The 25,733-nt window shown below is 34.9% G+C and overlaps 1 long non-coding RNA gene across 3 annotated transcripts in view; it reads right to left on the reverse strand.

Annotated features, from left to right (window-relative positions):
- Nucleotides 1-25,733, reverse strand: part of LOC141451049 (uncharacterized) — a 1,078,357-nt gene that overhangs the window by 62,466 nt on the left and 990,158 nt on the right. Inside the window, exons 8-9 of one of the 3 annotated variants that reach the window (XR_012456505.1) lie at nucleotides 24,401-24,529; nucleotides 3,970-4,235 (exon numbers count right to left, since the gene is read on the reverse strand). The exons of the other annotated variants lie outside the window; for them this stretch is intronic. This is a non-coding gene — a long non-coding RNA (uncharacterized lncRNA). Of the gene's footprint in view, nucleotides 1-3,969; nucleotides 4,236-24,400; nucleotides 24,530-25,733 lie in introns of those variants that run through there. 3 annotated transcript variants of the gene reach the window in all.

A 25,733-nucleotide genomic window follows, 5' to 3' on the forward strand; every position in this document is an offset into this window, starting at 1 on the left:
TAAGTTTTGTTTTTTGTAGAAAAATTTAGTTTTATTGATACTTAAAACTACCATCACTTCATTGAAATGGTTTGGTTTTACTAACTAGAACTAGTAAGAGTTGAAAAAGTTTTGTTTTATTCGAGTTTTAGAATTGCATAACTTTTTTTTTTTAGATGTTTTTTAAATTTTTTGTAGGGAAGGGATTAGCTATGCGGTTAGCATACTGGACTCCCACGCGGAGGTCCCGGGTTCGAATCCAGCAGCTGACCCTTAGATTTTCTCTTCCTAGGAGCTTCTTACAGCTCACTGTGATGGACAGTGTTGTCTGTAACGAGAGAACACTGTCCGGAGGCCGGCAGTGCACTGGAAAAAGCTCCGGGCGCTAATAACCTCAGCTGTTGATGCGCAAAAAAAAAAAAAAAAATTTTTTGTATCAACTACGAACATAATCTGTTTTTAAATTATTTTATAAACGTTTAAAGTCATTGAACGAAATGAATTAGACATTCTTTGTTGATTTTTCTCTGTAACTATTCAATTTTTTAAACTTTTTTTGGGGCGTTTATTTTTGCTACAATCAGCGCGTTGGCGCTATAAGTAACAATAATAACAGAGTAACAAATGAAGCAAACGAGTGAAGAAGTTATCCAGTGGTAACAATCCAAAACAGTAGACTGTTAGTGACTCTTCACTTGAGAGGAGATCACGAGGCCACTGTCTCTTAAGGCGTCTTGTCCGGGTTGTCAAGAAGAGTTCTAGAAGAAAGATTTTGGAGCTAGAGGATTGATATGAGATTGCAGGTTGAAGTGGAGTTTTCCGTATCTTGTTTTAGCAACTTGGGTGACAAAAAAGAAATCTTAAGGACTGTGTGTATAGTCAGGTTGGAGACATAAAATGGAGCGTTTACAATAGTTCGAAGTATTTTAGATTGAAGGGACTGAATCCTTTGGAGATTTGTGCGTTTGAACCCTACAGCTCTATTCCATACGCCCAGATGGGTTTCAAAATAGATGTATTTAGTCTTTTGTTGTCCAGAGAGAGTTTTGATCTTTCGTCTAACAGTTTTTTAAGTAGCCGATAGCGTCTGTTTTTTAATTTAAATTTGTTATTGAGACTTGGACTGATTTGAATGAAAATAAAATGTTTACATTCATTTTTCAAAAATTAATTAATGTCACATTCTGTCACATGTGATCTAAAGTATGTTCTTTGATTAATAATAATTATCACATTAGAAATTTATTACAAATAAGAATAGCATTTTATTAAATAATTCTTTGAGAGAATCTTTGACTTTTTCATAACCTTCTTTATCTCATTTATTCAGGTTACTAAAGTAAAATTGTCAGAAAATTACAACCGATTTCTCCCCAATACATTCTTGTTCCCGAGTTATTAAGTGTCAGACAAAACAAAGAGTATTCGAGCAGAACTTTGTTACTAAATTTAACTTATATCTTTAAATAATGTCTTTAAAATAGTTCTTAATTTCTTCTGCACCGGGAGTTCATTGTATTATGGACTGGTTTCTGTTAACCTGTGATCAGACGACTTAACCCTTTCAACTGTTATAATGTTTTCTAAGGGCACTTAATGTCCTTAATCCGCTGGGGATATCTGGAGTTGCAAAAGCATACTTATTATACCATCCCCTGATGTCTCACTACAAACGCCATATACCCGTCCGCCTTGGCTCTACTCCCTTTTGGCAGGAGAATTGAATTATAGAGGGAAGGCAAAGTTGTCCCGATAGTGCCAGAGTAGTGGTGGTTGTTGGTCGTGCGGTTCTCAGTGAAGGGCACAGTCTGTGGACGAAGTAGAGGAAGAGGAAACTTGTCAGTTTAGTTAATTTAGACCACGTCTATGTGGTGGATGGTACAGTATACAACCGCCCTGAGGGTGAGTCGCCTCCGCGCCAAGGCGATGCTAGAATTACCAAGTTGGTCGCGGCCCTTCTTACCCCCAGCTGCTGTGCTATTAGCAGTTGCCGAGTTCAAAACTCCCAAGTACATCGCTTGTTAACAAGTCCCGTCTATCTTCTTACCCTAACTCCAACCATCCGAATACCAAACAGATATTTTTACCTATATTCCACGTGCTTTTACACCAACTTTACAGTCGCACTGCCTTCCACAGGTATTTCCGCTTAATTAGTCCTGAACTTTTAGGTTTATGTCATTAAACGATGCATTTTCTACTCCTTGCATGCCTATTTACATTCCTGCCAATAATTAATTAAAAATATTAATTTCAATTGCATTCATAAAGTGACATCAATTTTCTAAATTCTGATTAAAAAGTAAAGTAAAGTACGTAATTGCCTATTTTTTCAGGCAGGTTTTGTCTAACTACCAAATTAGGTGTCGCGGACGGAGGCGACTAGCAAACATACTTTACAGTAAATTTCTTTTATTAACCATTAAATAAAATCCAAGGCCTAAAGACCGGGAGTCGAACCCAGTACCACAATACATATTAGCTTTACAGGTCTCGCCTCTAACCGCTCGGCTACCATGGCGCCCTAAATTCTGATTATTTACATTATTAGAAATTACGGCAATTATAAGTACTTTATAAGTACTAATTGTTATTGTCCTTTTTTCGTATAGACTTGGTACTCTTTATGTATGTTTTGAGCAAGCTGATTTAGATCGTCGTCCGGAATCACGGAAAATGTAAAATTCGTCGTCACATAGTCTTAAAGTTGATATGGAATTAAAATTTCGTTACTAATGTTGTAAGACAATCTCAGATTAAGTAAGCAAGACTCACTTAGTAGTATGACTTCATTATTATTATGTTAAAGTCGTAAGATTCTCAGAGTGGACACTGGGCTTGTTTCGAAACGTTTATTAATAAAATATAATGTTTTTTTTTGGAATTGAAACTGGCAGTAATATAACCAAATTTATCCTAAATAACCTTAATGTCGGGTCTAAATTTTGTATATTTTTTCAAGGAAGCATCTTTGGGTCCCACAATTTTTACTGTTGTTATTACCAACAATCCAGAAACATGATTAAAACCTATTCAGACGATACTGTAATATTATCTGCCAATCCCACTCCTGTTAATCCTACATCCTCATACTTGAGCTTCTCTTGGTGCAAGAAAATTGGAAAATGAGACAAAACGAAAACAAATGCCAAAAGAATACATTCACTTTACAAATTAGCCCACTCGTGCAAATCAACGACAAAATATTATAGACCTCTTCTCAAATACGCTACATCGAACTGTTCTTATACAACCGACTTATGTACATGAAACCCAAACCCGAGACTATAAGGGCAAAAATTAAATCGATGTTATGGAAAACCTCCGACGACTTTAGGGAGAAGGACAACCATAAATGTAAAGAAAACAATATAATCTCAACCTTAATATCCACAGCAACCCTAAAACCTCGTTGCTGCCTCCTTCATAAAACCTTCTACACCCATATAAATCCTTAAGAACTTCTTGAATCCTTCCAGAATACCACTCAGGCGACTAAAGCGTCAATGACCTCGTGAACTTCTGTCAAGTGACAGGCTACAATTGGATAGTTCCTCCACACTAATAGTTTTGAAACTGTGAGTTTATTCTATATCATTTCACTTACAAATTGGTTATGCGCATTAGAACGTTGTAAATATACAATTAAGTTATACATGTATTAAACTATCAGGATTATGTACAAATTGTATAAAAAAAATGGTTGACTCTAGTAGATTAGTGGTTAAATTCAACTCAATAAATGTTAATATATTTAAAGTTCTTAATTTCATAAAAATTGGAATAATTTTACAAAAAAGAATTAATTTAAAGAAAAGAATGTTTTATATTAACCATCCCAAATGAATCCATTAAAGAATACAATCAATTAAAATGCTTTTTAAAATACTAATTTGACTTTTTCCATCTATAAACTGATTTCTCTAATTGATTTTTTAAAAATAGATTTTAAATTATATATAAATATGAAACTTTATAGATTCATAAAAGATTTTAAAAAAGAAATCTCCAAGAGAATTGTGATATAAAGCAATTCTAAAAACTTTATTATAAAGTAAATAATGTTCATTTATATTTTAAAATAAGATTTTACAGCAAAGAAGAACACTGGGAAGTGTCTTATTTCCGCTGTTGGTGTGACCGAATCCAACAAACCAAAATACTTCCAACCTAAATGGTCATCTTTCTTCATTGATCGCCCTTGCAGACCCTGCCATACCCTTTCTGCATCCTGCCAGCTTAGTCTTCCTTCTTACCTACATCAGGAACACATTAATTCTCATCAGTTTCTGATTTAGATCGTCATTAGCCCATACTAGTCCGTACTTCCTTCCTAACATTTCCTCATCTACTACTAGATCTTTACTTGAAGCTAATTTATTGATGAAGAAATGTGGTATTTTTTTTTAAAAAAAAATAGACTCACTCACATAAATATAAAAAGAAATTGGTAAAAACCACTTTTTGAACTCAGAGGACTTAAAACGGACATTCAATTTTGAATATTTGACAGGATAGCGATACTTCTTATCTAGTGTAGTAAGAAGAAACAATAAATTAACTTGATTAAATATTTATTTTTTAAAAAAAGTTTCTTTTCTTAATGACGGCCATAACCGTGGACATAGTACAAGATAACCCTAATAGTGCGTGCGGTGTAAATATACATCTAGAGACTTCAGCCTCTAACTTTTCATAATTCAGTAGGTTTGTAGGCTGCTCAGTGACTACACGAGTGTAGCCATAGAATTCAGAGTGACATCTTTATGGAGTAGCTTGGGAAATATATTTCCCATTGTGATAAAACTGAGGGGAAGTTTATGTGTCCAAGAAACAACCAGACATTAAAAGGAAATTTAATGTTATCGATAGTTTATTTAAGCCTCATCCAGAGAAACAAAGAAATAGTTAAATGAAGAGTGAGAGGCTAGATGCAAGGATAGTTACCTTTAGGTTAATTTAAGTCTCATCCAGAGAAACAAAGAAATAGTTGAATGAAAAGTGAGAGGCCAGATGCAAGGATAGTTACCTTTAGGTTAATTAAGGCCTTAGAAGAATTTAAGCAAATATATTAGTGCTAATGCAAGGATGATTATATCAGGTAAAACAAAAAACCTAACTCTGGATGGGGGATCTCAATTTATTGAGGTATTCAGAGCTGGTCAAGCCTGCAGAGACAGGGTATAATATTAAAGGGAAGCATACAGAATATGTCTCTATTTAAATCCTACCCATTATATAGCTAACTAGAAGGGGGTGTTTGTGAGTTCCTGGGTTGGGGGCCTTGGTTTTATGTATAGGAAGATAAGGCTCTGACCCGTAGTATTCTGGGTTTGATAGTCTAGATAACAATCCTTTGTTCTGATGGCGCGCTTTTGTAACACCCTCGCATATACTTGGACCGACCATTACCACGTGTGAACAACCCCATCGCTGAAGGGTGAAAACGTCAATCCAGTATCTCAATCCTCACGCTTACTAACTTTCATGCCACAGCATCTCCACACGCACAACCATTAGCCATAAAATACTTCATACTCTTCCATTTTGGTGGGCTCTCCAAAAGATACGTCCATCCATGGCTGCTATACCGTTTCTAATTTCATGGTTAGTCGCGCCAAGTTCACAGAGGGGAAAAGACGATGAAGCTTGTAGTCCCAGGACACTATCCCTAAAGACTTTCATTTCCGAACCATTTCTCCCCACACTGTACCATAAAGTATGAATACTATACTATACGGCTATGCAAGGGGCTTTTCAACCTGTATCTACTGCATACCATTATTTGTCGACTAAGAGAAAAAGTGGTAATACATTGTCTTGCTTCGAAGTTCATTCAGAATTTACGTTAAAAAAATCATCTGTAGTCACAATATTATTTTACTATATTTCACGAGATTCTATCATTACTTTATAAACTACAAATTTTAATTCACATTTAACTATTCGTAATTTTGAACTATTCGTTCAAACGTTAGTTCGCAATTTGAACTAGTATTAGTTCAAACGTTAGTTGGCAATTTGAACTATTCGATCTAACGTTCGATAATTGAATTAATCGTTCAAACGTTAGTTCGCTAATTGAACTATTCTTTCAAACGTTAGTTCGCTATCTGAACTAATCGTTTAAACGTTTGTTCGCTAATTGAACTATTCGATCAAACGTTAGTTCGCTAATTGAATTAATCGTTCCAACGTTAGTTTGCTATTTCAACGATTCGTTCAAACGTTAGTTCGCTATTTGAACTATTCGTTCAAACGATTGTTCGCTACTTGTTCCGTAAAAAACTTTTTTTTTTAAGTTGCGTCAACATTTGTGGTCATTAGTTCTAGGGTTTATTCCAAAACAGTAATTTCAAAACTAGAGCGTAGACTGCAGACTTTTTTTTAGCAGAATCTTTTTTTTTTTATGTTAAAGCTGCAAATGATGAAGTTATTGTTAGAAAGAACTGAAATTTTCTAATTAAAAGTTATAACTTGGGAGCTTTGTAATGATAGAATGACTTCACAAGTTTTTTTATTATCCATTAATTTCTCTTAATGAAATCAATCAACCCTGTGGAACATTTTACACAAATAAATAAATCCACCGCAATAAAATGTGCTAAATATTTAGTAACGAGAACTATGCAAAATAGCAATCAATCGATAAGGTATGTACGTACATATGCATGCAATCTCCCTAAATCAGAGACTACATATTTCAAATACTTCATGCATTCGTAGTGTCACAGCAGTATGACGTAAATGTTGAATATGTATGTTGCATATATCGTGCAAATCTGAAACTTTTGAAATTATAATTAAAAAAGAGAAAAAAAAGTCCAAAGTATCCCGTCAATATTGTCTGACACGTTTGGTATTTGCTGAAAAAAGAGTGCATATCTTGAACAGCTTGCTTCTTATAAATTTACTTTTAGAGGTGGTGCTTTCGTTTTTGAAATGCTTTTCATAAAAACTAATTTCAGAAAGAGTTCTGAGAAGCTAGATCACCATTTTGTAATAGAATCTTTTATAATAGAATAGGTTCTACTTTAAAATGGCGATAAAGGTAGTTGAAATGAAGTTAGCAGGTATGAGTACGAATATTGAAAGATCAACTAAAGTGGATTCTCTATTATTACAAAATAAAAATAAAAAAACTCGAAAAGCCGCCGGTTTTTGAAATGAGATATTTAGGTTACATTCGAAAACAGGAATACGGTAATTACATCAAAAGCAGGCGTACCATCTACCAAAGAGAAAGTTAAGAAAAACCAATCTTAGATAAGTCGGTCTCATCTTACCGAGTCGTAGTTGTAGCGCGATCATTGGTTGAAATCCACAATAGGGGAGACCAAGAATCTTTTTTTAGCAAATAGCGTCTTTAAAAGGCGTTAAATAGAATTCTTTTACTCTCCCCGCTAGGCTTATTTTAACTTAAGATAAGGGATCTCGGCAGACTCTTTAACAAGAATAGACCTCATTCCTGGGAACCCAAGAGCTGACAGAAATCTCTCTTAAAACTGGCAGATAAACAATAATACTACTTATCCAACAATCGTACTTATCCAAAGGCTATTTAAAATACGATAATGGATTGTACCGACTCACGGACTTATAGACTTTACCAAAAGCGTCCCCAAAATCTTCAGCAACCTAAACTAAACCAATCCGAATTGGTTAAAAAAAAAAATAGTTAAAATCTCCACTTTGATTCTGTTAGGAAAAACATTCCAGAATGAACTTGATAATTCCTGTCAGAAGTAAATAGATCTTGCAAGGTACCGTAATTTTCATAAAATCACTGTCTAACAAGAGCAATAAAGGTCACGGTGACCATTATTTTTGTCTCAAAAAACAGGACAAGGAGCAAAAAAAACCTATAAAACATATTAATACGTTTATTAACACGAGATCGGTTATTACAAAACAATGGCCATATAATAGTATAGGTTAGTTTAGTTATTAGTTTTTACATGACGTTTAGCGATCGATGTTTACACTAGTCGACTAGTCTACTCTATCGGTAAAACAGGTTGTGTTTTACGCTAAAGATTCGTCCAAAGTTAATGTAAACAGAAAATTTTTTTCTAAACGATTATTTGCGAACTTAATTTTTATACATTTATACTATATTTTTACATTCAAAAATTAAATTTGAGGATAATTTAAATTTCATTGAAAAACAGTACAAATAAATAAAAAACAGGACATTTATGCTTAAAAAAAGAAAAAAGGACAGCGTCTTAAAAAACAGTACTGTCCTACCAAAAACAGTACGAATGGTCACCGTACTTATGGTACAACTCAACTGCAGCAGTTGTGAGGACTTGTGTTTCCTAATATTCTTATTATGCATATAAATAGAAATAGGAATAATATAGTGACAATCAAAGGGGAAGTTAAATTTTTGGCGTGGGTAATTGGGAAATTGAGTTATTAACTCTGTTCTGATATTTAATTAAAATAATTGGTTCTGAACTAAATATGGATGCGAATATCTGATGCATATTAAAAATATATTCATAATAAAATAATTACAGGGATATTTTTAAGTTTACTTGGAATTATTAATAAATTAGTTTGATCGCAAAAGCAGAAATCCTTTTAACATTATATATCTCTGATTTAAAATGTTTGTAATATTATTCAATCAATAATGTCCGGGCATCATTCCGCCATATTAAAGTAAATACTGGTAAATTAGGATATTTTCATTACATATAGAAATGTTCAAAAGAAAGAAAAAAATAAGATGCGACTCACTCCATGAAATTTTTGTAATTAATTTTTTTGAAATTACAATACGAACTGAAAATTAGTTGACTTCGATAATGTTCATGTCCCCATGAACCTTTACAGAAACCACCCTTAACAATTTATCTGCCATTTCCTTGGCCCTTTAGCCCAGCCAATTATCTTCAAATTTGGAATATGGTTACAAGTTTAATCCATATTTAAGGTTGCGGAGTTTAGATTGAAGGCATCTAACAGTAGTAGATATACCTTATATAAGCAGTTAACGCCAGGTAATAAATTTGTATATAGTAATATGTCGGCCAACAGAGTCAGTTGGCTGTTTAAATTGCGAGGAGAGCTACTATATTTAAATAAATACGCCTTCAATCAGGCGGTCGCACTATGTTCGTTGTGTAACAGAAAGGAGGTGGAGGATGTTTATCACTTCGTGGCTATATGCCCCATCTTGGCTGAGTTCCGTGTCCAATATTTGAAAAAGGTTGCATTGAGTTTTGATGAGTTTGTCTCGCATCTGAATGGCAAAGACTGGCCAAATTTAATAAATTTTTGTATGAGCGCATGGAAATATAGGTACTTCTGTGTCCAACAGTTTAACTACTAATGTAAAAGCTACCCCTGGTTGTTATTGTCTTTAAACAGAAAAATAATTCAATAAATAAAAAATAATTCCTTTTTTTATTATATCAAATAATATTTGGATATTTGCACTAAAGATAAATAAATTAATTTGACAACCCCTCAGACGGTCACTGACCATGAGTATGTCGATAAGTAATGTTTGTTGCAAAATAATATGTAAAAATTATCTGAATAAAGACTGTTATTATTATTATTGTTATTATTATTATTAATCCATATTAATATTTAATGGATGATGTGTCCATTATTGTTACACTGAATAGCACATTAACGGTGCTCTTACAGAAATTTCTACAGAAAATGTTACAGATTAAAGTTGTGCAACTATTTGTTCTCGAATGTGTTTAAAGAATATCGGAGACTTCATTTTTGAGAAAATAGAAAAAAAAACTGAAAAATTTAAGAAAATGCATTTAGAAGTTGATGGATTTTTTGAACAATAATTTGTTGACACGCCCTCTAGAGGTAAATTTCTTTTTTCTGCAACCATGTAGGGAAGTTCTCATTACTCAATTAAAATCAGCTGTGTAATGCCCAACTTTACCTCACTGGTTGGGAAAAATCCCCATTAGTGTCACTTTCCTCACTAGTGAGTGGAAAAACTTTATTGTGCTTCCTTGATATAAGAAGTTTTGTTATTAAATATTTTCTGTAAAACTTTAATAAGCTTATTTAAATTTATTTTATTTAAATAATTAAAAAACGAATATTAAAAAATAAAATAAAAATTGAAAGGAATATAGAAATAAAAATAACATTTTAATAAAAAATTATATATTTTTAATTATAACAGTTAAAAAGGTTATAGTGTTACCTTATAGAAATTTAAAATGGATTCTAGTGATTCCTGTTTAGTTTTTTTTTTTTAGTTAATAACCCTAATGGTTGCAGAAAAAATATAATATTTAACTCGAGTGTAAAGTATTTTCCTCACACTCGGCAATTTTACACTTGCACTCGCCTCGCTTCGCTCGCTCGTGCGTGCAAACCCTGCCTAGTGTGAGGAAAAGTACTACTTTCCACACTTGTTAAATAAATAACTATTCTTTTTTTTTAAATTTACGAATTTCGTAAATCGACAATGATGCAACAAGCAAAATTGCTGAATTAGTGAGAATATACATGCAATATACACACTTATGCACGCTTTAGCGTGGTAATGCTACCAATATTGTTAGCCATTAATTAGTAGCTGTTAGTGCAGACATGTCATCCACCCTAGCGCGATTGGTGGTATGTAGTTAAATAGCTAAGGTGGCCATCGACGCCTGAGTTTGCGAAGAGCGTTAGTCCGGCAGTGTTCTGGGTGAAAGAGAGCAGCGAATTAGATGATTGTAACGGGATACTAATTTTAAGTAGCGCGATTGGGCTAAGTCTACGATATTTAGGTCTAAGTGGATGGTGAGTGGATGAAAACTAAAACGGGGTTTGGTTCTTAGGATTCGGGATTGAAGGGTTTATATTCGGTTGAGGCTGGTTCGTTTGGATGTAGTTTGTAGTCTACATAAGAACGAGTAAGGTAATGTATATTTTTCTTTTGTTCATTAAAATCAATTTAGAGCGTTTGTCAAATAGTCTTTTCAGTATTTTGTAGTTTTCCGTTTTAGTCAAGTACAAGGGTTCCATGATAAAGGCCGTGGCATTTCACTTGATTTGGAAATAGTGGCACTTGAAACATTTATCAAATTTGAACTTACTGTCTTGTTGAAGTTATTGAGTTGATTTTGAGCGCACACTACACAGAGACTGACCCCCACACACAGCCAATTTCTAAATTCTATTTTTTGGGGAATTCAGGGGGGGGCCTCTAAAGAAAACTTTGTCATTTAATAAGATCCCAGTAATTTCTTTAAGCGAGTGAGAGAGAAAGTTGATTAGACATATTCATTAAAAAAATAGTTCTTCTAGACAGCCCTTTAGGGCAGCAATTAGGTACATGCAGTCACTGCAAACAGAGCCAACTACTGTCGCTTAGTTTATTTACTCTAAGACAGGTTCTACGTAAATAAACAGAAGTCTCCCCTTGCATGAAGACACATGTGCTGTCCTTTGCCCTGGTTTACAGTACATAAACAGTCTGGATATAAACCATATGTAACAGTATTAATCTCGATTTACTGTTTCATTTACATGTTTAGTAGATTGTTTTTGAGGGCTTTTTTAGAAATTAGGTAATATGGTTGAATTCGCAAATTAATAACTTGCCCTTGAGACCAAAACTAAGCTAAGTCGCAAAAGCAAATTTTACAGGAGAGGCATTTTTTTTTGTTATTTTCAAACTATTAGAAATATTTCCAAATGGAATTAACACATAACTTTCCTTTTACTAAAGTAATAGTAGTGTAATTGCCTATTTTTTTCACGGGACTGTACGTCCAACTACCAATTAGGCGTCGTGGACGGAGGCGACTAGCAAACATACTTTACTGTAAATTTCATTTATTAACCATTAAATAAAATCCAAGGCCCAAGACCGGGAATCGAACTCAGATCCACAATACATATTAGCTTTACAGGTCTCGCCTCTAACCGCTCGGCTACAGTGCTGCCCTTTAACTGTCTACTAAAGAATAATCTATTTTAAATTTTCTAAGATATTCTAAATAAGAACGATGCGCACAACTTGTACAATAGAATTGTTCTGCACTGAAATAACACTACCCTTATAAACATAGACTTGTTCTAGCATGCATTTTTCTGAGGTTTCAAGAGGGACTTGGGCACACAGAAAGCGGTCTGTCGCGGCGAGCAGCGATCCAGCGGTCTTCACACAGGACAGGTTGTTAGAGCGGTTCAGTTTGGTCGCTTTCTTCTTGAGAAGTAGTTATGCGTTTTCTTGTTCCTTGTTTTAATTGTTATAAATTGAGTATGAGCTCGGACGAAGAGCAACTCCTTCTGCTAATAGCTTTGCAAAGCAAAAAGAAGAAAAGACGAAGTTGGGTGCGTGAAATCGATAAGAAGAGAGAACAATTAGGGGAATACCACCGCTTATGTATCGAACTGGAGTCACATGAAGATAGGTTCTTCTAGTATTTTCGTATGTCGCGAGAATGAAATAAAAAATGAGTAATAAAATTTCTTAACATTGGAATCTTTATATCGTACTTACTAGGTGGCAAGGCGGTCACGTTGAAATATATAATTTTGTACTAACGGATCGCTTGTCGTCGCGACAAAGACTAGCCCGCGGTGGTAGACCACTTTCTGTTTGACAGAGATGATGCAATATTGTGTAATACAATTAGACCGCCTCGGTCGGAGACCGTTGCCCGCCGCGACAGACCGCTTTCTGTGTGCCCAAGGCCTAAGATGTAGAATATTTCTGCTCAAAATAAATCGACCATTGATATTAAGACAGCAAAAAAAAAAAAGAAAAAAGAAATTTGAATTTTTTGGACATACTAGAATAGTTCTAATCTCAAGAGACGAATTAGTTTGTCTGCTTAGTACCAATATTGGTCTGAGCAAGGGAAAAAATCAAATCCTGATACCAAGAAAACATCCGTTCATACAATTTTCACAAAACAGACTCAACTTACGCTAACTATCTTATCAAACACAGTCACCACCCGAATAGTATCAGTAACACAATGACTCTGTTACATACAGGAAAGAAAGGAAGACTTATGGACGCCTTAGGAAGAATAGAAATATACAAACAGAAGGCCACAAAAACTTAAGGATTCATATTAACAAATTTACTGTAATTCGTTTTACTTTTTGGGAATAATGACTGGATTTAGTTCAGAAAAGGTTTTTTTTAAATAAAAAACGGGGGAAACCCGCGATATCCTTAGCATCCAAATGTTACACAACATTTGAATGACACAAATACTTTCTTATTTGAATATAAACATTGCCCAAAGCAGCTGAGGAAGTAAGGGAGAAACGGAGAGTATGACAGAGACTGCGAGCTAGAGAAGGCTTGGAAGATAGTAAGTTTCGCTTAGGGCGAAAATTATGATTTGTTAATAAGGACTAAGCCGATTTTACAATATGGACCACACTTGTGTTTCTAGTAATACTTGGATTAGAGGAGCCAGTCGTATGCGAGTATACTGCCATCGGTTTACCTCTCCCTCTCGTTTACTCCTTCCCAAAAACCCCCCAACTCAATGTCCCTTCCAGGAACTCCTCCCACGCTTGCTTGTCCCATATCGTACACCAACTCCCACAAAACTCCTCAGCCCCTTCACCAACAGCAGTGCGTGAGTAGCAAGTTATTTCATACGTTAAATTGTTTACTTAATCCCTAGGATTGGGCTTCAGTTTTGCATAAATGGAATATGTGCTGTAATGTGCTCTCATCTACTGTTTTCTTAATTGCCGTTCCTCACCTTCTCCATTTCCAAATTTAATTAAAACAAAAAAAACACAAAAAGAAAAAAGATAACGCATTACTGCAGAAGTTGGAAAGTAATTCGAAGTAGGTCAGAATAATGTAGCAGTATACAAGAATCTGGTTTTCAATACTTTTTAATCTTTTTTCTTGAGCATAATACATTTTCATGATACCTGACTCATGTATGCTTGCATTATAATATTAATAGAGGGTTGAAGTTGATCGCCTGCTCGTGGTGCCCCCTGCGTAATCTAAACGATCAACAGGGAACTTCAATCTGAATGGGTTAGACCAATGGTTCTTAACCGGTGTTCCGCGGAACACTGGTGTTCCGCGAATATGGTCCAAGTGTTCCGCGAAATTTCAATTTTAAATGTATTGAAATTTAGAAACCACATATTGATATGGAATTTTGTTCTCTTATACACTTTGTTTTCCTCAATTATAAACTATAGTTATTTTGTGCACAGATCTATAAATGTAGAAGATATAAAGGGTTGAAAATTTTTTGGGTCATGAAATTCTGTAAAATTATGGCCGTTCTATATCTCCCACTGTGAACCACGTATTGGTAAGGAATTTTGTTCTCTTGTACACTTTGTTTTTCTCAATTATAAACTATAGTTATTTTGTGCACAGATCTAAAGAGGTAGAAGATATAAAGGGTTTAAAAATTTTTTGGGTCATGAAATTCTGTAAAATTATGGCCGTTTTATATCTCCCACTGTGAACCACATATTGATATGGAATTTTGTTCTCTTATACACTTTGTTTTCCTCAATTATAAACTATAGTTATTTTGTGCACAGATCTAAAGAGGAAGAAGATATAAAGGGTTGAAAATTTTTTGGGTCATAAAATTCTGTAAAATTATGGCCGTTCTATATCTCCCACTGTGAACTACATATTGATATGGAATTTTGTTCTCTTATACACTTTGTTTTCCTCAATTATAAACTATAGTTATTTTGTGCACAGATCTATAAATGTAGAAGATATAAAGGGTTGAAAATTTTTTGGGTCATGAAATTCTGTAAAATTATGGCCGTTCTATATCTCCCACTGTGAACTACATATTGATATGGAATTTTGTTCTCTTATACACTTTGTTTTCCTCAATTATAAACTATAGTTATTTTGTGCACAGATCTATAAATGTAGAAGATATAAAGGGTTGAAAATTTTTTGGGTCATGAAATTCTGTAAAATTATGGCCGTTCTATATCTCCCACTGTGAACCACGTATTGGTATGGAATTTTGTTCTCTTGTAAACTTTGTTTTTCTCAATTATGAACTATAGTTATTTTGTGCACAGATCTAAAGAGGTAGAAGATATACAGGGTTGAAAATTTTTTGGGTCATGAAATTCTGTAAAATTATGGAGGTTCTTTATCTCCCACTGTGAACCACATATTGATATGGAACTTTGTTCTCTTGTACACTTTGTTTTTCTCAATTATAAACTATAGTTATTTTGTGATAAGATCTAAAAAGGTAGAAGATATGAAGGGTTGAAAATTTTTTGGGTCATGAAATTCTGTAAAATTATGGCCGTTCTATATCTCCGACTGTGAACCATGTATTGGTATGGAATTTTGTTCTCTTTTACACTTTTTTTTTTTTTTTTTTTTTTTTTTTTTTTTTTTTTTTCAAGGCAATGAACCTGGGTGGTTATTATGCCCTTCACCTCTCTGTGGCAGTTCATATGCCAACTTTATACAACGTTTTGCTAGGACAGCCACTTACGGAACTCCATTCTTAAAGCTATACACACTGTACTTAAAGTTAACTCATTCACACTATAAATCACATTCATACCTATATACAATTAAATACAATATATACATTTTTAAAATTTTTGTATATACATGATTCTATATATTAATTTATTTTCCTATACACTGTTAATTAATTTAATTTCCTTCAAAAACTTTATTACATTGTCTATTCTTTTCTGGTCATCTGCTAAGGCTTCCTCCAGTGAGTGCGGAACACCGTGGCGCTGTCTATATTGCTCATACTCGGAACATTCCACCAGAACATGTTGCACAGTTAAGGGTTCATTACATGAACCGCATGTAGGAGGGCTATCCTGACACATGAGGTAACCATGGGTCAACCGGGTATGGCCGATCCTCAGGCGAGAAACCACTACCTCTTCTCTGCGGTTGTCCCGCGATGAGGAGTCCCAGGCTTGGACGACAGTTTTAATCATCCGAAGCTTATTATTCGTCACCTGGGACCACTCATTCTGCCAGGATTCATAAATGTAGCTTCTAATCTGCTTCGCCACGTCTGCTGGCAAGGACCTTCCCATGGTTACCTCCATGTGTGCGGCCTCTCTGGCTGCCAGGTCAGCATCTATATTACCTTGAATTCCCGAGTGACCGGGTACCCAGACAAATGCAACTGTTGCTCCTTCTCTTTCCATTCTATACAACACTGTGTGGATGTCCTGGATAATTGGGTGTTTGTCGTATATATGTCTGAGAGACTGGAGGGCGCTGATTGAGTCGGAGCATATGGCAACTCTACCCTGAGTAGTCCCCTCTACTGCACTTAGGGCCATGTAAATTGCATAGAGCTCCGCAACATATATACTACTTCCGGCAGGTAGACCAAACCTATATTTTCGATTTTCAATTATTACTGCGGCACCACATCCCTGTTGGTCTTTCGATCCATCTGTATATAGTATTTTTTCGGGGTTCAGCCTAGTAATTATTTCTAAAAGGTGTAGCCTTAAGGCAGTATCCGGTATCAAACTTTTCGAATATTTTAGTAAAGTCAGGTCTAAGAATATAGGCGGAGTTAACCAGGGGGCGGTCGCTTGTAACTGGTACTTGAATAACTGTGGGATCACAAATCCATATTCTGACAAAAGATTTTTACACCTTAGCCCGAACGGTTTAGTTGCCCGTACAGCTCTGTTATATTTTTGTTCGAGGGGTATATGCTTAACTGTTCTGGAGCTTGGGTTCAACATTTTCCCCAGCAGCTGAACATAAAATGTTGTCGCCAAATAACGGCGTCTGTACGAAAGCGGAGGTTCACCTGAATCTACATATAAACTTAGTACAGGGCTGCTTTTGAATGCTCCCAATGATATCCTGATGCCCTGATTGTGTAGAACATCTAATTGTTTTAGCGTGCTCTTCTTAGCAGATGCATATATAAAACAGCCGTAATCTATCTTGGACCTAACTATTGCACGGTAAACCTTGAGCATTACCTGCCTGTCGGCACCCCATTTAGTGCCTGCTAATATTTTCAATAGATTAATAGATTTTCGACATCTTTCACGCAGATCTCGGATATGCGGAACCCAAGAGAGTGATTTATCGAATAATAAGCCTAGATATCGAATAGAGTTGGTCACATTTATCAGGATCCCATTCAGTTGTAAGGTTGGGATTGGTTGTGCGCGCCGGAGTCGGGAGAAAACCACACATTTAGTTTTCTCTGGTGAAAATGTAAGTCCATTGTCTAGAGACCATTGAGATAGACTTTCAAGTGTACGTTGTAATATGTACTGCCCCTCTGAGATATTATCCACGGTAACGAAGATCGTGAAATCATCCGCGAATAGTACCGACTTTACAGGGGTTAGTATACACCGGGAGATACTATCAATAGCTATTTTAAATAATAATACACTCAATATACTTCCCTGCGGGAGGCCATTTTGTTGAGTGTGAAGCCTGGAGTACTTCGTTCCGACCCTAACACGGAATTTCCGTTCTAGCAAAAAATTTTTTATAAACATGAAAACATTTCCGTTTATTCCCCAAGTGTTCAGTATTTGCAGGACTTTACGTCTCCAGACCATGTCATAGGCATTCCTTATATCAAAGAAAATAGCCATCACTTGTTTTTTCATTATAAACGCGTCCTGTATTTCACGTTCTAATATTATTAGAGGGTCTGCAGTAGAGCGCCCTTGCCTAAAACCAAACTGATTTGGTGATAACAGGTTTCGGGACTCGACAAAATAATTTAACCTATTGCTTATTATTCGTTCCATTACTTTGCAGATGCAGCTAGTGAGTGCAATAGGCCGATAACTTTTTGGTGAAAGTTTGTCTTTCCCTTCTTTATAAATTGGAATGACAGTAGCTATTCTCCAAGATGCAGGAAATGAATGGGTTAAAAATATATGGTTATACAACGATAACAGAGTGCGTTTTGAGAGAATACTCAGTTTTGTGAGAAATATATACGGTATATTATCTGGACCTGGAGCTGAGTTCTTACAGCTCCCTAAAACTAGTTCTAGCTCTGCCATCGTCAGAGGGACGTTTAAGAAGGAAGATTCTCCTAGATCGAGTCGCAATCCTATCTCTTCCCTTTCTTCTCTAATTTTCATATTGCGGAAACTAGGTTCGTACGAATCGTCTGAAGTATACTCTGCTATGTGTGACGCCAGGCATTCAGCAATTTCCAATTGTTCTATATAGAGATGTCCATCCTTCTTTAGGCCTGATATTAAGTTAATTCTACCGCGCCCACTTATTCTATTAATCTTATTCCAGACATCACTAAGAGACGAATTCATATTCAGCGAGGATACATAATTTTGCCAAGATTTCTTTTTACTCAATTTTATTGTTCTTCTTGCTTCGGCATTTGCCCTTTTATACTGTAAATAGTTTTCTCTCGTTCCGTGTCGCTTAAATTGCCTTATTGCCCTTCGACGTTTTTTTACTGCTTCACGGCATTCTTCTGACCACCACGGAACTGTTATTCTATGTGCCAGTTCTTTTGACCTTGGTATACTCTCTTGGGCTGCTGCTAAAATTCTTCTGCCAAATGCTTCCATCTTCTGGTCCGTATTTCCGATCAATTCATCTTCTTGTATACATGTCTGTTCGGCGTAAAGCGTCCAGTCAGCCTTTTTAATCAACCATCTGCTAGACCTTGCCTGTTGTTGGATTCTGTTTGGTATACTGATACATATAGGGAAGTGGTCGCTTCCATAGTTGTCTGTTAGGACGTTCCAATAAAATCTTGTGGCCAGAGATGCACTTGTTGCAGTCAAATCTATTGCCGACATTGATCCAAACGAAGATGAGAGAAAGGTCTTATTACCATCATTCAGAAGGATAAGGTCATGTTCTTCCAGGGCATCCATGATTACTGTACCCCTAGCATCATTAACGTCTGATCCCCAAGCTGAGTGGTGAGCGTTGAAGTCCCCTACCAGGAAGGTAGCACCATGGATTTGTTGTAAAAAGGAATTAAAATTATTGGGAAGTAATCGCTGCGAAGGAGGGATATAGATACAGCAGATTGTCAGTTGAGCAGGGAGGCTGACTTTTACCATAATGACCTGATATCCAGAATTTACAGTTACCTCTTGACAGACCACACCTTCGCGCACTAATATTGCTACTCCCCCACAAGCTCGTTGCCCTTGTAGATAATCAGTTCTGTAGCAGTTATAGTAGGGTACAACCAATCTGTCGGTCGGTTTAAGATGGGTTTCTTGTAGACATACTATTATTGGGGTTTTTTCACTAATTAGTCTTCTCAATTCCTCTTTATGTGTTGGGTATCCATTCATATTCCACTGGATGATACTCATGTTATTTCTTTATTTGTTAAGGACCCAGTATCTAGGGTATGAGCTGTTATCTTTTCCCCCCTCTTTTTGGTGGGTTAGTTTTGTGAGTTTTGATCCCATTATCTTGAGCATTCGTAGACCTTGTGTTTTTGGTGTTATAAGATATTTTGGAGGAGGTAGATGAAGAAGAGGATAGGGGTCTTCTAATACCCCTGCTTGGACCGGGAGTTAGGCTTAGTCCACTCGCACCCTCTACTTCCAAGTTTGAAGTTGGTACCATTGATTGTTCAATTGCGCCTGGGGCTTGTTCTTCCTGTCCAATTTCAAGGATAGGCGACTTAAGTTGGCTTGTGTTCAGCCTTCTAATTGTAAGTTGGTTTGAGGTGGTAGGAGGCGTAATTTCCTTCTTCTTGTTACTTTTCTGTTGGAAATTAGGTTTCGCCTGTAACGCCAGGGTGTTGCTAGGCTTAGCCTCCACCAAGGTTTCTTGTGAATTACTGTACATTTTTTCAATGTTTCCTATTCTTTCAGAAAGTTGTTCTACTGCTGTTAATAATCTTCCTAACATATTCTCAAAAGGCTCAACTCGTGCCGTAGTTGTTCTTGTCACTTGTGCGTATGATGCTTCCTCTGTTCGAGATCGTAATATCCTTCTTTTTGCTTGAGTGTAGTTTTTTGGGTCATGAAATTCTGTAAAATTATGGCCGTTCTATATCTCCCACTGTGAACCACGTATTGGTAAGGAATTTTGTTCTCTTGTACACTTTGTTTTTCTCAATTATAAACTATAGTTATTTTGTGCACAGATCTAAAGAGGTAGAAGATATAAAGGGTTTAAAAATTTTTTGGGTCATGAAATTCTGTAAAATTATGGCCGTTTTATATCTCCCACTGTGAACCACATATTGATATGGAATTTTGTTCTCTTATACACTTTGTTTTCCTCAATTATAAACTATAGTTATTTTGTGCACAGATCTAAAGAGGAAGAAGATATAAAGGGTTGAAAATTTTTTAGGTCATAAAATTCTGTAAAATTATGGCCGTTCTATATCTCCCACTGTGAACTACATATTGATATGGAATTTTGTTCTCTTATACACTTTGTTTTCCTCAATTATAAACTATAGTTATTTTGTGCACAGATCTATAAATGTAGAAGATATAAAGGGTTGAAAATTTTTTGGGTCATGAAATTCTGTAAAATTATGGCCGTTCTATATCTCCCACTGTGAACTACATATTGATATGGAATTTTGTTCTCTTATACACTTTGTTTTCCTCAATTATAAACTATAGTTATTTTGTGCACAGATCTATAAATGTAGAAGATATAAAGGGTTGAAAATTTTTTGGGTCATGAAATTCTGTAAAATTATGGCCGTTCTATATCTCCCACTGTGAACCACGTATTGGTATGGAATTTTGTTCTCTTGTAAACTTTGTTTTTCTCAATTATGAACTATAGTTATTTTGTGCACAGATCTAAAGAGGTAGAAGATATAAAGGGTTGAAAATTTTTTGGGTCATGAAATTCTGTAAAATTATGGAGGTTCTTTATCTCCCACTGTGAACCACATATTGATATGGAACTTTGTTCTCTTGTACACTTTGTTTTTCTCAATTATAAACTATAGTTATTTTGTGATAAGATCTAAAAAGGTAGAAGATATGAAGGGTTGAAAATTTTTTGGGTCCTGAAATTCTGTAAAATTATGGCCGTTCTATATCTCCGACTGTGAACCATGTATTGGTATGGAATTTTGTTCTCTTTTACACTTTGTTTTCCTCAATTATAAACTATAGTTATTTTGTGCACAGATCTATAAATGTAGAAGATATAAAGGGTTGAAAATTTTTTGGGTCATGAAATTCTGTAAAATTATGGCCGTACTATATCTCCCACTGTGAACCACGTATTGGTATGGAATTTTGTCCTCTTGTAAACTTTGTTTTTCTCAATTATGAACTATAGTTATTTTGTGCACAGATCTAAAGAGGTAGAAGATATAAAGGGTTGAAAATTTTTTGGGTCATGAAATTCTGTAAAATTATGGCTGTTCTATATCTCCCACTGTGAACCACGTATTGGTATGGAATTTTGTTCTCTTGTACACATTGTTTTTCTCAATTATAAACTATAATTATTTTGTGCAAAGGTAGAAGATATAAAGGGTTAAAAAATTTTGGGTCATGAAATTCTGTAAAATTATGGCCGTTCTATATCTCCCACTGTGAACCACATATTGATATGGAACTTTGTTCTCTTGTAAACTTTGTTTTTCTCAATTATGAACTATAGTTATTTTGTGCACAGATCTAAAGAGGTAGAAGATATAAAGGGTTGAAAATTTTTTGGGTCATGAAATTCTGTAAAATTATGGCTGTTCTATATCTCCCACTGTGAACTACATATTGATATGGAATTTTGTTCTCTTATACACTTTGTTTTCCTCAATTATAAACTATAGTTATTTTGTGCACAGATCTATAAATGTAGAAGATATAAAGGGTTGAAAATTTTTTGGGTCATGAAATTCTGTAAAATTATGGCCGTTCTATATCTCCCACTGTGAACTACATATTGATATGGAATTTTGTTCTCTTATACACTTTGTTTTCCTCAATTATAAAGTATAGTTATTTTGTGCACAGATATATAAATGTAGAAGATATAAAGGGTTGAAAATTTTTTGGGTCATGTAATTCTGTAAAATTATGGCCGTTCTATATCTCCCACTGTGAACCACGTATTGGTATGGAATTTTGTTCTCTTGTAAACTTTGTTTTTCTCAATTATGAACTATAGTTATTTTGTGCACAGATCTAAAGAGGTAGAAGATATAAAGGGTTGAAAATTTTTTGGGTCATGAAATTCTGTAAAATTATGGAGGTTCTTTATCTCCCACTGTGAACCACATATTGATATGGAATTTTGTTCTCTTGTACACTTTGTTTTTCTCAATTATAAACTATAGTTATTTTGTGATAAGATCTAAAAAGGTAGAAGATATGAAGGGTTGAAAATTTTTTGGGTCATGAAATTCTGTAAAATTATGGCCGTTCTATATCTCCGACTGTGAACCATGTATTGGTATGGAATTTTGTTCTCTTTTACACTTTGTTTTCCTCAATTATAAACTATAGTTATTTTGTGCACAGATCTATAAATGTAGAAGATATAAAGGGTTGAAAATTTTTTGGGTCATGAAATTCTGTAAAATTATGGCCGTTCTATATCTCCCACTGTGAACCACGTATTGGTATAGAATTTTGTCCTCTTGTACACTTTGTTTTTCTCAATTATAAACTATAGTTATTTTGTGCACAGATCTAAAGAGGTAGAAGATATAAAGGGTTGAAAATTTTTTGGGTCATGAAATTCTGTAAAATTATGGCTGTTCTATATCTCCCACTGTGAACCACGTATTGGTATGGAATTTTGTTCTCTTGTACACATTGTTTTTCTCAATTATAAACTATAATTATTTTGTGCAAAGGTAGAAGATATAAAGGGTTAAAAAATTTTGGGTCATGAAATTCTGTAAAATTATGGCCGTTCTATATCTCCTACGGCGAAGCACGTACTGATATGGAATTTTTTTCTCTTGTACACTTTGTTTTTCTCAATCATAAACTATAGTTATTTTGTGCACAGATCTATAAATGTAGAAGATATAAAGCAGTGGTTCTTAACCGGTGTTACGCGAATATGGTGTAAGCGTTCCGCAAAATTTCAATTTTAAATGTTGAAATTTAGAAACTTGCGCATGATACGAAAACAAAAAAAATTGTTTCTTTTTTTAATTTTAAGTTCTTGCTAAATACCGAATTTTAAATTATTTAATGTTAGTGTTCCGTGAGAAAAATATATACATATAATTGTGTTCCGCGTCTATGAAAAGGTTAAGAACCACTGGGTTAGACCATGAGACAGTCTCAGGAAGTAGGAGTTAAACCGCGTACAAAACTCCTGAAGGTGCTCAGAGTAAGTGTAGAGGCCTAAAGGAGGCAATTACTCTAGAGGACTGTGAGCCAAATCCCCCACATCTCCGAAATCAAACAGATTAGAAGAAACAGACAAAGGAAAACCGGATCCTGTTTTATGGCAGCGACTTGGCCAGGGGCGAATAGGAAAGAGAAAAGAACCTCTTCACCGCTAGGTTGGTGAGGTGGCGACTGAGTCAGTATACGAAGTGATCGGCACTCCAGCCCACCACCGAGCCATGGCCTCCTCAACCAGCTGCAGCAAGTCATATAGCTATAATATTCCAATATGCAAGAACATAATTACTTTTCTAACGAATCACATAAATAATTATTGCTGATTTATTATTAGTAATATTTACACATTTAAATTTATTTGCTCAATAAATTTAGCAATAATATCCTAAAACCTCGAGAGAAAGTTTAGAAGCTTGGATACTTTTATAGCGCAAGAAGGTATTAAATTTAAGTAAAAACGAATAGTCCATGGAATAAAATAAAATGAAGGAGAATTTGGGGAAATTGTAGAAATGCTATTCTGGTAATAAAAATATTTTGAAATAATATACACGGATAATAATAATGTTGGATTTTATATAGACCTATATAAAGATATTTCTCTGAAGTAGATATAACTGTCGTGTATGTAGTGCAATGAGTCTGTAGTAACGTTACTACCTTGCAGGAGTTGATAGTTAGTAGCAATAAAAATAAATAGTGAAAAAGGTGGATTACAGTAACAGAAAGTTTCTGTATTTGGTCAATAAGTTTTGGTGAGCTGGCTGGGTTACGGTTTGTACAGTATTTATGAGTGTCGTAGTCAGTTACGACCTCATTAACCTGCCGCCTCTCTGCACCGCCTCCGTGGATGGTGCTGCTGTTAGCGGTAGCAAGTTGGATTTGTAACGTTCAACTCTGTGTACGCTATTTTGTATCCACTCGACAACAGAATGTACGCAGTAATAACAATTCGGGGAAAAAATAACAACTATACGCATAAATAAAAATACCTGTTAAACTCAAAAAACTTTTTTAAAAAAAGGAAATGGTACCGATGCAAGAACTATAATGTGGGGTTTTTGCTTATTTATAGTTCTTGTCGGAAAACGAAAACATCAACATTTTGGGTAGAAATAAACGAACTTACTATTTTAATTATGATTATAATTTAATTTTTTCTTTCTAGGAGTATCCTACAGCTCCCTGTCTGGTGATGGACTCCGATGAATGCACTGGAAAAGGATCAAGGCACCAATAACCTCAGATGTTGACGTGACTAATTTCAAAAAGAAATCAGGTATGAACACTCATTAGACTTTTTCTTACTCTCAAAAGTTTTAACTTACAAATTTCCATCAAACAACATTTATATATTTATAATTCTTACCCAAATTGTAAAGTTAGTAACTGCACTACTACTGAGAAACATTATAAGGTAATCTCTATAGTGCTACTTGAATGATTGTAAAGTATTTACGAAGATTGCGGAAATTACTTCGAGTTATTATCGAAGAAATCCATGGAATAAAGACGTATTTCAGATTGTGGAATTGTCTTCAAACGCGAATTTTTACTAAGAAATATAAAACCCCTTAACAGGCAACAGGCAAGATTCACGCGAGCCACAAACATATTTACAAAATTTTTCCTAGTTTCCCAATATCTGTATTCAGAGACTGAGAACAGACAATCTTCATTAAGGTAGACAGATGTTTATCAGTCAATCTTGATCAGTATGCCGTTTTGTTTAATTTCTTAGACGGAAATACAAGGACATACCCCAAAAATAACACAAAATTTGAACAGCAAATATTTTTGGATATTTATCACCTAAATAAGTATATATTTTGGGAATTCCGACTTCGTCTTTAAAACCCAATGATTCTAGAATTCCACTGAGAGTGGCAGACATATGGCTTCCAAACGTCGCTGGAACTAAGTCAGCGAGTTTATACAAGCCCACAGGCCCCCAGAAAAGGCCCTGGACCATGTGTATACTCGTCTTCAGTAGTTTAAAAATTGACAAGGGATTGGCGTACGGTATTACCTCAATCTTCCATAAGCTCTAATTTCTTCTTAAATTTGTTTTTCTATTTTCATTTTATTTTAGAACATCGTGGGCCATAAGAAATTACCGCCAGATTGACAACCCTGCCTTAACAGAACACAAAAGATAGGAAGGTACATTATATAAACATAACTCTTAAGAAGGAATACATTCATCCCTTCTCCTACAAGTACCCCTAATTGAAATCTTTCAAATGAAAATTGTAGAACAATGTGTCTGTAATCACTAATCGATGTTCCTAAAAAATCTTAGGAATCATTTTTGAGAAAGTTTCAAAACAAACATCAAAATTCACTCCGTAAGGTGGAACTTCTAATAAGCCGATTTTTATTTTAAATTTGGGAATTACTCCCAAATTCGATCCTCAATATCCTTAATAGGTGAGTAGACAGTAAATTATCAGTAAAAGCAC

Source organism: Rhodnius prolixus, unplaced genomic scaffold (genome assembly GCF_049639745.1).
Source record: "Rhodnius prolixus isolate KJV_2025 unplaced genomic scaffold, Rpr scaffold_8, whole genome shotgun sequence".
NCBI classification, from domain to species: Eukaryota; Metazoa; Arthropoda; class Insecta; order Hemiptera; family Reduviidae; genus Rhodnius; species Rhodnius prolixus.